We start from the raw sequence: 13,687 nt of genomic DNA, 5'->3' as shown, positions 1-13,687 counted from the left end.
GAAAAAGCTAACAAACATGCCAAGTTGTATAAAAAAGTAGGATGTCAGTGCTCTGGTGAAATACTGACATTCCATGTCTGCAACCCCAATTTTTGAGGCAGTGTACAAGTTGGAAAACCACCAGTGGCAAGAGCAGTTGCCATTTTGAATTTCACTCTGACTCTCACAGTAACACTGTGGAAGAGACTATCAAGCTTTTAATTTCGATTTACAAATGCAGGTAGACAGTGGTCTATGTTGGAATGATGCAAAGTATGCCAAATCAATGACTGTGTTAAGTTTGGGGCTACACATTTTTTATCTATATAGTGAAGGCTGGAAGTCCACCAGATATCTTCTTTTAAAAATGTTGCAAATAAACCCAGAAAAGAGAACAGATGGATAAAGGAAAAATTTAGCCTTTTATTAATTGTAAAGTTATGAATTATAAGTGTAGAGACAATCAAGCATGTGTTTTATGAAATAGATTCTTGACATTGCAGTGTTTAAATTCAGACTTCAGTTTATCAGTACGCAGTTGCCCATTTGCTGAGGAATAGAGTTCACTAAATTATAGAAAATTAAGCCTCTCCATTACTTGATGTACAAAGAACTTCCTTATATTGTTGTGTGAATGAACACTTCCCACAACTTCAGACTGATAGGAATTTAATTTGCTTCACACTATCATAAGATTGAGAATATTAATATCCTATTTTTAACTAGTTTATCTTTATGGTTTTGTTCATGTGTGTGGCAAACTGATTGTGTATATTTATCTAGTTAAAATGCAAGTCCAATGTGGCACATTAATCTGCTCTGGCACATTAATATCTTCAATCTCTGTTCCTGAATTTTTAAATGTAAATTAAAACACTAAAATTGAAGTGACTTTTAAATGTAGTTGCAAATCTGTATACGTTCCAAAAATTGAATATAAAACTGAAGCTGAAAATATGCTCTGATGCAATTATGGGTCCGTAGATACAGAATTAGAGAGTAATCACATTATTTCATTAGTAGGTTGCTTATGATTAAAAGATACCAAAACAGTACATAAAAATAATTAATACAAATATGAGTAAGTTTTATTATTCTTACAGGGAATTTGTGGTGACAATAATTTCCAATTATGTTCCTTTTTGTTTGTTAAGATGCTGAAATTCTGTTCTTGTTGACCATGGAGTTTTATTCATGAGGTGGAATATATATCAACATTTAAAACCAAACAAGTAAACAAGCAAAACCTAAAAAAAACCCTAGATAATTATTTTAACTTGATTAATTTATAATTTTAAATTTTAATTAACTTATTACAGTCTCACATGCAGTTTCACTTATTGCAGTCTCACCTGCAATAAGTGAATTTATATCATTGTTTCCATCTGAAGATTTGGCCATGTTATATAAAGTTTAGTTTCTGGATAAAACCAATGAGATTCTTTACATAGATCTAGGCACAAGGGTTTATTTTTTTTGTGGTAACACCAGAAGGCTCCTCTGAGTAATCACCAAGAAAAAGTTCAACTTCTCAAATGCAAGATTACAGTGTAGTATATATGGATATTCACTCTTCCTGTTGTTATGAAAGCTGATATTCTGAAAGTAGTTTCCCTCTGATATCTTTAATACTTCTGTGCACATACAAGTGTTCTGGAGAGGAAAATATTATAATGTGCAAAAAAATATCTTACAAGACAGTGTAGTACACTTAAGTACCAGATGAAGCTTTTTTGGCTGACCAGTAATTTAGTCCATATCAGTTATTTATTTATAAGGAGCATTATTTATGAAATCTTAAACGTATCTTCTGGGGGTATACACATGAATTTGATGTTTCCTTTTAATATAAAATTGCCTGGAGAGTTTTCAGCTTACAGACAGCATTTTTAACCCAGTTCAGAACATAAATCGTAAAGTTTATATTTTCTTCGGAAGAAGCTGGGAGTTTTGTTTGTTTCCTTCTGGCTTATCTGGGAAAGTCGTCTCATCTTTGAGAAGCATCACAGTATGCTTGAAGTTTTACAGCAACCCTGCAAGCTCCATCTTTAATTGATGCAGTTTTCCTTCCTTGTTTGCATGCCTGATTATTTTCATCCTTTGGAGTTAAGAAGATTCCTAGCGTTGGCCATATGAGAGGCAGCTTAGTTCTGTATTTTAAGGAAGAGTGTTCAATTTCAGCTAAAAAAACCCCAAAACATCATCATGTTGTTCTAGGGGGGAGGAGGAGGGAAGAAGGTGGCTATTCAACCTTTTAAACAAGTGCCCTGTGCTCATTTTGGAAAAAGACAGGGCCTCCCTGCACCCATTTCTGCTCCAATTTAATGAAGTTGTTAAAGTAGCAAGACTGACAGGTTAATTATCCTTTATAAAAGGGGGACAAATTGAACTGTGTCTTTCCATCATTTTTTGATATATCAAGAAGCTCCTGAGGTGCTCAGATGCCACTCTGGTGAATAGAACAACTAATCCACTCTGCTATTCTTTGCTGACCCTGGTCCCCCCATCGGGGCCTTGCAGTATATTGCAGTTGGTTTTTGTTTCACATTCAACAGATTCCACTTTATTATAAATTCAGAAGGATTTTTTTCCTCCATATGTTGGCTGACAGCTCCCCTGAAATAACTGATGGCTAAATTTAAACTCTGATGAAAATTAACCCGAGTGTTAAATGCAAACAGGAGCTGCTTGGAAAGAAAAGAGTTATCATGGTAAATGCCAAACAGTGGAAAATGTGTGTAAATTAATGGAGTCTCACTGGTGACAAGCTGTCAGGCAGTTTGATGGCTCTCGCTAGTGCTTCAATCCCACTGAAGTTGGCCAGAGGGCAACATGGACAAGTCCTGCTTTTCAAAAAGACCGCGGGATGCTTGACAGTAACGCTAACTAGATCATCTAAAGTTCATGGTCAAATAAGATATTTTTTTTTCTTTTTGCAAAGCTTTGCACTAAACAGAGTTCATGCACAGCTGGGCTATGAATGAGATATCAAATCGTAGTTGCCGTACAGCGGTCAAAACAGAATGCAGATTTTAGAGACCAGAGAGTAGCAGTGAAAGGAATTCAGAGAAAGTTAATTTCAGATAGATGTTAATATCCTTATATTGCTGTACACATTGAGCACAGAGCAATGCTTGAGGGTTTTCTGGATGAAAGCCTCCTTTTCTAGATTGTATTTTAAATGGGTTTAAAAATTTATATTAATTTTAGTCTTCTATTGAATCCCTCAACTGAAGCATTCTTCAGCTCTAAAGAAAGCTTTGGTAAGGTACACTTTATCCCCTATTTTTTATTGTTCTCTGATATTTTATTTGTCAGCATTTGTATGCTGCACATTTAAGAAATTAATTAGTGCTCTGCTGCTTTCAGGAGCAGCGTGGTCTTGCTATTTACTTCTGTGGAAGTAGTGCCTAAACCTGATGGTGTCGAAATACTGTTACAGCGTGTTCTGGCACAGTTTTAACATGAAATAAACTAATTTAGAGGGAAGTAAGTTGAAACCACTATAACAGATCTGGGTGTGGACTAAGCTCTACAGACCTGAAGGAGTCTGGGTTTGGTTGTGTTTCTTTCAAAAATGGGAAAGCACAATCTTGCTTAAAGCAGCAGTTCTAATAATTTCTTTTTTTTTAAGTTACATTCCTAGTCAAATTAGAAAAGCTTTTACCTAAACCATCTGTAGGTTGGGCACAGAGTGTAAGATACAATAAAAATTCACTCTGGTCAATAACTGACAATTGCCAATGTTTACATGAGATTAAAGCAACAATACGCCTTATGGAAATGACTGTCCGTATTGGTCAAGATCATTTCTTCTAGGCTAATATTCAAAGGGACCAGTCTCAAAATCTTAGTAAATGACACAATGTACAGAGAAATTACATTTGAATAATACCTTGGAGAGGACAAAGTATGAAGTGCAGAACTACCCTCCATGATCCATCTAACTCATGTGACCCCACCACTTCATATCACTTCCTGGGACTGGTGTCACCCATCCACTAGTCTGTTTCTCTCTGGGCTTTCTTCATCTTTCCAAATGCCTTTATCAGTCCAAACAGCACCAGCTTCTTGAAGTTCTCCTTTCCCCTCTGCAGAACGCTGGCTTCTCCGTGAAAATTATTTCTGCCAGGGCAGACAAAATTATGTCCAGAGCTAGTAACAACTTTCCTCTGTATAAAAGTATCTCAGTCTTGACTCCTGATACACTGTGAAACTGGAGAGCTGGATGAAGGAAGTCTACATGTCTTGATACACAAAGTTTGCATCTTGCACTGGAAATTCTTGTTTCAGGTGAAAATCAACTAACCTAACTTGTAAATGAAGATGCTTGTCTTTCATTGTGTTTTTCTTTCCTTGAGCCCTGTGTAAGAGGAAGAGTGATAACTGGTATCTTGTTACAACCAGGTATTAAAGCATGTCTTAATGATAAGCTTACAAGCAGTTCCATCAGCTTCTCTGGGATTTCTCATATGGCTAAAGTTAGTTCACTCATTGCCAAATTTTATCTGCATCATGTGGTGTACAGTTAGAGAGGAAGAAATAGTTCAAATAGTCCGAATTCTCCGATGCATTTACTTGTTACTTGTACTGGTACATGTGGAGTACACAGGGGTGTTATGTAGGTAAGTCAATGCCACACTGAGAAAGCCATTGCTCTGTATCACAACCTCCTTAAAAAGTAGTTCAAAAGAAATAATTAAAATAGAAACTAATATGCAATGTCTGCCTTAAATGAAAATCTGAATGTCACAGAAACTCAGAACCAACATAGCATTGGTTGCTTTCTAGATTTCTCTCATGTGCCTGCAGCATATAAGCTCTTTTTTACATGAGGAAGATTTACTTCTCTGTAAAGTTAGAAGCAGTATCAGAACATATTCTTCCAACTACTATTCATAGCTAAGTATTTAAAAACATTTTCTCTGTATTTTCATAAATGTCCTGTGGCAGATAGCATCGTGTGGTGCTGGTTTACCCTTTCATGATTTGATTTCAAAATTTAAATCATAATTATAAAACTGTTTGTCAAGAGGGATCATTCTGTATCGTATTTCCAAGAATGTAACACTCAGGCCAGGTTCATAACTGTGAGCACTTTAACTAGAAATCTTTTTTTCTGTGACTGGTACAAGTTAAGCTGTGGGCTTCATCAATTTCAACAACCCTTTTGATTGCACACTACTATACCAGGGCCTGCAGTAATCCTGATTTCATTTAAAAGAATGGGATTTTTGTTTCTACTTCACTGGACTATAGGATTTCATCTGCAAATTCCGAAGAAAATAAAGTTTGCTTGTGTATAAAGATCAGAACTTTGAACTAGACTTCACACTGCACGTGTAGCTACAATGACATGCTATTTCGTCTCCTGGTGTGCTTTCATCACCTTTCACGTACGACCGGGAAGGCTGAGGACACCCTTACCCACCTATGAATACTCCGCAGTCTAACAAATAGAGGAGTCACATGTAGTGCATTAAATCCCTATATTCCTGTTTCTGCCCAAGGGCTGTGACCATGGAAGTATTGTGTATATACTTCTTTCTTGTCCATCCCAAAGTGCCACCATGAATAAAGACTGTCATTTATGCATTTCTACTGCACATAGGGTTAGAGAACTCTACTCTCTAAGTAGGACCTATTGACAAAAGAAATTACATTTAGAAATTATTATGTTAACCTGATCTTTGAAGGTTCGTGTGATATTGAGGCCTGTGAATTTCTTAACAAGAAATCACGCTGACTGGAGTGGAGCCTCAGCTCAGAGCAGGAGTGACTGCTGCTGCTGCTACGTGACACTTGAAGGTATATGATCAGCCCGTTTCCTTTTCTAGTTTTAAGGCATGTGCTCGTGCTTGAAGACAGCAAGGTTGCTGGACTTCTACCTTTGGGGCATTGGCTATATATAGTGTCAAAAAGGTTGAACCTTGGATTCAGCTGAAGGAAGAGGACTACCTTTCCGGAGCTGGTGGTTTCTACTGGAGCTCCAAAGAGACAGAACAAGAGCTGATGAGTGTATTAGTTCCACTTTTCCTCTCTGACTTCAAAACAGAAGGCTCTTTGCAGGGTAAATACAGCATGCTTAGCACCAACTTTGTCATGTTTTAGTTAGATGGACCCCACATGGAGGGGAGGAGGGGCTGCAAGAAACATGATCTGAAATCAAATATCCACAGTTCTGTGATTCAAGAGAAGGTCTGTTTTCTATTTCACAGCCAGCACCCTTTATTTCAGACACTGCAGGATAGTTTGACATAAACACAGATATGTGAAATCAGAAGGTAAAATGTTGCGCAGTGCTGATGAAATGTGAGGAGCCAGCTCACGCTTAAGTGCAAATTGCAGCAAGCCAAATGAGCTGGCTGTGTAGACAGTGGGTTTCAAGTAAGCTGGGGGGTTAGACAGAAAGAGCTCTACAGCAGAGATAACCTTAGAAGGGACTAAAACATGGAGTCCAGCAGCAGTAATGTGAAGCTGCTGCCACCGCAGGTGTGCCTCTTCAGGGTGTTAAGTTGGCAGCAGGTGAATATAAATAAGGTGCACAGACGGTGTATTGAGGAGAAGGGGAAATTAATGAACGGTCTAACTGCTGAGCTCGGTAACACAGAATGAAAACATGTTGAACTTGACATGTCTGTGCTGCTGCTTTTGTAAATGCTGATGGCTAAACAGAGTCTCTGATTAAAAAAAAGAAAGCTCCTATGTATCTTAGAGATGTTAACAGAACATTTGTTTGCTTAATCAATAAAAACCTGATTGATTATCAAGTGTGACTTTGACATGATTCCTGAATGAGGGCATTTAAAAAGAAAACATTTTCTAACTCTGGAGTCTTTTTTTGGAAACAAAAAAAACCCAAAAAACAAACAAACCCACAACGCCTTAGGGAGCTGTAATCTTCAGTGCCCAATATTATCCTACATCTTACAACACAAGGCTATGCAGAGATACAGCGAGTCTGTTAAGCTATCTCCAGAACAAGAAGCAGTGGAAATCTATCAGCATGGTCCTGTGTGAGTGTTATTTGCACAGCTGGAAGCGTAGAGCAGATGAGATTAAAAAACTTTTAGTCCTCAGCTAGTGTCTCTCACACAGGGCTTTGCTGTGCTATGCCTCAGCCTCACTGGGAGTTGGCAGAGGAATTGCTAATACAGCTCATTTCTGCTTGGAGCTGACATGCCCCTGTGTCTACCAGTAGAGTTCCCGCAGTATTTACCACTCTGTTGGTGCTCCTGCCCAAAACTCCTTCCAGTCTGGCAAAATTTAAACATATCAGTAACTATACAATGACTAGGTCCTGTCAGATGTATTCTTCTGACTGCTCTTTGGTCAGTCTTCCTCTCTTGTTAGTGACTGTATAATTGAAATTCATAATTGATCCTTGAAAGTTGACTCAAGGATGACCCTTATTCTAATGAATATCCTAATCTCTGAGCTGGAAAATCTCACTCCTTTTCCCAGGGAGACTTGTAATTGCTTCATGTAAAGGAGGAGTCAGTAGGATAGGTGGAGAGTAACCAACCTAGAAGAGTAGGCTGCTTCTGACATTTCCCACACCTTTCTTCTATCAACAAGCAGATGCATGAGCACGATTGTGTATTTCTCTGAGCTCACCTTCTGGAGTTATTAGGGTTTTTACGTTAGCATAGGTCATAGGAGCTGGTTTTACTTAAGAGTTGTTCTACTGCATAAGAACTCATGTATTAAAAGAGAGTCTGCTCCCAACTTTTGCACAATCTCAACATAGAAAGTAGTGACAAAATGTGGATACAAGACAAAGCAAAAGGGAAATACAGCCTAAGAAATGAGGCATCCCTAGCCCATATGAGAGCTTCTGATGTGCATACATCCAAAAGCTATTCATTGTGTTTCTGTTGTTGCTGCAAATGAGAAATATAAAGACAGTGAAATATGAGTGTGTAACGAAACATAGCAGTCTAAACTGATCAGATGTGGGAATCAGCTTTTACTTATCAGATGATGGATAATTTGAGGAGAGATTCTGGAAGTGAGCATAAGTGATGAATCTGATGCAACAGAGAAAATTATGTTGCAATAATGAGGATGTGAAGTGAGCAGATACCATCCAAGAATTATCTTTATATAGATTGACATTAAAATCTATATCATGGAGATGTTACGCAATAAATATCTCCAAGGCTTAGAGACAGGTTTCTATCTAGGCTGTGTTGAAGATAATGCCCAAGATATTCAGATATCAGAACAACTGATAATAGCAAATGGGAGGAAACAAGGAAGTCTGGGTAGGAAGTCATATGTCAGAAGACATAATGAAGTTTGATTTTTACTTCACAGTAAATTTAACCTATCATTAAACACATGTGAAGGGAAATCACAGAGTCAAAGATTTTATTTTGGACAATATGTGATAGATTTATGTTTCAACATAGACATTGGCAGATTATTTAGAGGAAAAGCATAGAGAAAAATGCTGTGGTGACTAAGAACCAAAACTAAAGCTCTACAGAAGTTAGGCAAGGATAAAGAGAACTCCCAAGCAGTATGCTTAGGGAGGTGAGAAAAGAATACGTCAAAGCTGATGGGCTGAAAGTCATGGCAAGATGGCAGACTGATGGACAGCGCTGAAGGGGATTGAGTCAGAGAGATGGGGTTTTAGCAGCAAAGAGACCGGAGCGGAGAAGAACAATAGTTAGCACAGAACAGGTAAAATGAGGAGTCCTTTTTTGTTGTTGAAATAAGGTTGCAGGACACATGCAAATGGGAGTTGTTAAGACAGGGAAACGCAGCTGATGTTCAGCTAACTCTTCATCATGGATGCTGAAGTGTGAGAGGAAGAAAGATGGTGAGGAGAAGAGAAAAGAGGCTATCAGTCAAAATCAGAGAGGAATACTAAGGGGAGGAACTGAGTGAAGCAACTGGTGCCAGCAGATTTAGATGTGGGCTGAGAAGGAGAGGAAGGTTAACTGCAGCCTTATTGAAAGAAAGACACAGTGGAAAGGTTGGATGGGAATGGGAGAAGCCTTTCGTATACACAAGACATGCAGTATCTTAAGGGAAAACAGTGCAGGCAGCGTCCCAAAGGAGGAGACCTTGTGCCTGTCAGCATTGGTAGCCAAAAGGAAAGAAGAGTGGAAAGGTATTGGATAACCTTGTGTGGAAAGAGGTAGAAGAAAAAACTTGGAGGAGTAGAGGAGGCACATAGCCCACAGGACTGAGAACACTCACACGGGAGAGATGGACATGTAGTACAAATTAGGTGGAAGGAAAGCTGGCTGGCTCTGTATGCATGTCAGTGAGCGGTGGGGAAGAGGGAGTGAAGAAGTGGGAGAGTACCCCAGCAACAGCCTTCAACAGCCTTTTGCATCCTGTACCAAACAGGATCCAAAACTTCTATTTGCTTGCATATTTCTGAACTGATGAGCACAAGATTTATGGCAGCAGTTTAACTTCAGACCTGTATCTAAAAACTACTGGGAACCAAGTCTCTTGAGTCCTGTTATTAGTTGTGTTGCCAGACATCAGTTATTAGGCATCAGTCATCTCCTCTAAAGTCTATGAATCTGCTTCGGTGATAATACTGACCTTCTGCTTACTCGCCTAATGGATCGGAGATTAGCTTTTATAATCAGTTGATATATTATTACAATTTCTAGCCAGATTTGAATAATTATTAAACAGAGGTATCTAAGACAACTCTGTTGTAGATATGGAGGGGTCTGTGTTTGTTTTTTTTTAACATAGGATAGACGTGAACTCATTGTAATTCATTCATTAAAATATTTCAGAGGACAGAGCTATATATGTATAAGATACTAGTTTTCTTGCCTTTTATAGCTCCTACTTGATGCTTGAAAACAGTTAGTCAGCTTAAAATCTTCAAATCTGTTTTCCTCTTATTTTTTGTTAAAAAGATGTACTTGTATCACCCAGAGAGAGAGGGAGAGAGATGCTTCCTTGAAAGTACCTACCTCTCCAATTAATGTATTAAAAAATTCTACATTTGCTATGTGCCTGCAGGTATGTCTAATGGAAGAAGATTTTAGACTTCTCCAGAAACAACTTCAATAATAATAATAATAATAATATAATAATAATTAGTAATTTAAAACCTCCTAACAATTAAGATGCCCCTGGTCTCGTTGCTTTTTTAGATGTCAGAAAACATTTCCATGAAATGTGTTCTTACAAGCTGGTCTGAACTGCCATGAAATGCTGGGTGGTTTGTGCTGAATGGCACTACTCTTGCAGACCTCTTGTAAAGGTGCTTTATCAGACAATGTTTTGACAGATTTTTACAAGCATGGGTTTGTTTTCCCTTCCTTCTTCCATCTATAATTGGAGAAATTGATTTAAAATCTCTCCCTCTCTTGTGTATTGAGAATGGAATTGTTTGGGGTTTTTTAAGTCTTCACCTACTCTTGAAAGGGAATTTAAAAAGCAACCTCCAAACCTGCTGGAGTTAGTTACACTGTTTTTAGGAGGAGTTAGCAGTCAGTCGGCCGGCGTTAACAGCAGACTGAGGCCATTGCCAGTTTAAAGCAGTATTAGCAGGCTCTAACCCCCCTGAATTTAAGGACGCTGTGCAACGCCTAACTGGTGACCGCCTTTCACATCCCCGGTGAATTAAAAAAACCCTGCAAAGCAGGGGAGGCTGAGAGATGCAGAACTGTCCTGTAAGGCTGCATCAGCCCACAGGTAACTGACACTACCTCTTCCTCCGAACGACTCCGGCCCCTCCTGCTTCTCCATCTTCCTACCTTCCCTGCCATCTGTTCCCGCTGCTCCCGCAGCCTCCCCGCTCTCCTCCCGCCAGGGCCTGTCTGAGCAGACGGGTATGAGAGCCTCTGATGAGGTAGGCCTCGGGCCCCTCCATCACTCCTCGCCACGAGGAAAGCACCAGCTGTCTGGCTTCATTTGCATTTTCTCTCCAAAATAATGAAATTATCCATGAGTATCCTGAGGTGATGCGAGACGCAAATTTAGGCTGGATGTGTCAGCGTGCGCCGGGAAGGGAGAGGGAAGGTCACGGAGGATGCTCACAGCATTGAAATGGAGGGCGAGACATCTCCTGCCTGCTGCAAGGGCCCCGCAACCCGGGGGGAGGCTCGGCGGGCGGCAGGCCTCCCCACCACCCTCAGCCGCGCGCCCGCCTCCTGGCGCGTGGCAGACATGTCCGCTCTGCCTCCGTAAAAACGCCGGGGTAAAACACACGCGTGTTTTCGCTGCTTGCCGGCCTTGCCCAGATGCCAGCAGTTAGCTCGGAAGCGCGGCTGGGCGGTATTTTAATTCGTCGGGAGCTGCGTTACGGCAGTTTCTGAGGAGGCCGGTCTGGCTTCCCATCGCGCGTTTTCCGCAGCGCTACCGTTTTTAATTATTGTAGTGTTTGCTCAATCAGGACTCACCACGGCTGTTGTGTGGCAATCCTCATCTCTGCTTCATGTTTCTGATCGCCTAAAGTAGAGAGGAAGGTATTTGCTGAAGTATTTCCGAAAGTACTGCAAGCACAGCTGAATGAGGAGAGCAAGCTGAGAGTCAAGCCTCGCGAGCTCTTATTCCACTGCGGATGATCACTGGTTCTTCTGCTTTTACTGTTATTCTTTGCACATACAGGATTTATATATTGTATATATATTTATATAGTGTAGCAGGATTTATAAAGCACACAAGGAAGTTGGCTTCTCACACTCTGCGGTTTCTTTGTCTAAATTGTTCTCCAGTGATAAACATAGAGTCTTTGGACAGCTTTAAGATACATGTAGAAGAATTACAACAGTAGAATAGCACTGCACCCAGATGAAGACAAAATATTTTGGAAAAGGGCATTCTGGGGAAAAAAAAAAAAAAAAAGAGATTTAACTTTATTTGTGTGCGTATTTGCTCAAATAAGTTTATGGATTATTTTATCTATGCAAGCAAATTACTTTGAGTGGATGTTGTGAAATATTCTCAGAAAGCAGGGGTTTTTTTCTCTAAAAATTAGTGTTCTCACTCACCACTGGACTCTGACAGACTTGCATCAAAACTAATCAATGCACTCTGATTTTACTATCAAATGCTCACATTAAACTCTTCATGACAGCAAAAGGTTAGTTATGCATCATGAACTAATCTCAGAGGGACTAGTTTCAGCAATTAATACATTCAAGAATATGGTAGATTACAGAAAATTCAAATTACCTACTTTTTCAATGCAAATTATTTGCTCTCTGCAGCAAGTGAGCTATGTACGTATAAATATGTGTCTGTCTGTGTCTGCATAAGGAAACAAAGTCCCAGCTGCCAGAACAGACCGGGCCAGTCATCAGATCTCCAGGCCAGGTGGTTGGTGATGGATTCAAGAGCAGCCCATGAGGCTGCACTCCCTCTTGCCTGTGTGGAAACACCAAGCGTTTTCCCCCCATTTTTTTGTCTTTTGTTTCATACACATAGCAACAGTCTAGGTTTTCCATCCAAGAGGTTGGTTCACAGGTCATAGGGTCTTGTGCTGAGGGCTCCCAAGACAAGGTGGAGTACTCTACATGTGGTCTAATGGGTGCTGAGATGCACCCATTAGATAATCATTTCATGAGCAACTGGCTCTGCTTTGTTAACATACAGGTTGTGACCTATAAAGACCTTTATTGTTTGGACTACAGATCTTGTCAGCAGACGTGTTAGGCAGAATCAAGTTGCATGCTCACTTTGTCCAAAAAACAGTGGGAAGGTTCATCCGGTCAAATACTGGAATATGTTGAAAAAGAGGGTACATTTCAGGAACTGGTAGGTTTGTGAGATTTTTTGAGATTCTTGAGCATGAAAGTGCTTTTTTTACTTTGTACAAACCTAATATCTTACCTGTACTCTCTAGACAATGGGGATATGTATTAAAGTTAGAGTGGAGAGAAGATCTACAGTTACAGTGGATCAGATTAAGACTTTCCCTTGTGTGCTTAGAATTTAATCATAAAAATATATCAAATGGTTTGAGTATAATTTGTCTTGATTTGCACTAATTACAAGGTTTGGGTGATATCTTCAGCTCTAACTAATTCTTCACTTTCGTCTTCAAACATATTGTACTTCATTATCTGTTCTGTCCTACCACATTTCCCCACCTGTGCTTAAAGAGTAAACAAAGGTAGAATAGGCCAAGATGATCTTGCCTAGTTTTTGAAGCCTTCCCCTTATTCTGAAGTGTAAACCGACATCATAAGTCTGGGACAGGCTATTTTCAAGTTCATGAGAGTTTCTAGTGGTTAGAGCAAAGCTGTTTTCACTATTTGAAGTACAGCAGAACTCTTGCAAGTTCAGGATGTGAACAAAGACAGAAGCTGGCTTCTGTGACATTCCTGCATCTGCATAAGTGGAATGTGGGTATCTTTTTTTTACAGCCATGAAGGGGAGTAGATTCACATGTGAATGCTGACTGTCCACTTGTAGGACGCATCTCATTCTTAGGAGTTTCAAAGTCTTGGGTTTGTAATATTCCATTACAAATCTGGAGATATAGATCTACTCATTTGTCTCAGCTGTTTAATTCATTCTATCTCCAAGGCATTTTTCTACTTGCTTACAGTTCCATATCATATATCATTTCCAGCAGTGAAATGCCTTTTTCTACATGCAGCCATGGATATGTTTGATAAGTAAGAGGTATAATACATGGTGAAATACATGTAGAAAAATAGTCCCAAGGGCCCAACCTTACCTATTTTGGGGAAAACTTTTATAAGCATGATGAGTG

Source organism: Accipiter gentilis, chromosome 30, assembly GCF_929443795.1.
Source record: "Accipiter gentilis chromosome 30, bAccGen1.1, whole genome shotgun sequence".
In the NCBI taxonomy this organism is placed as follows: Eukaryota; Metazoa; Chordata; class Aves; order Accipitriformes; family Accipitridae; genus Astur; species Astur gentilis.
This window is presented reverse-complemented; position numbering follows the sequence as displayed.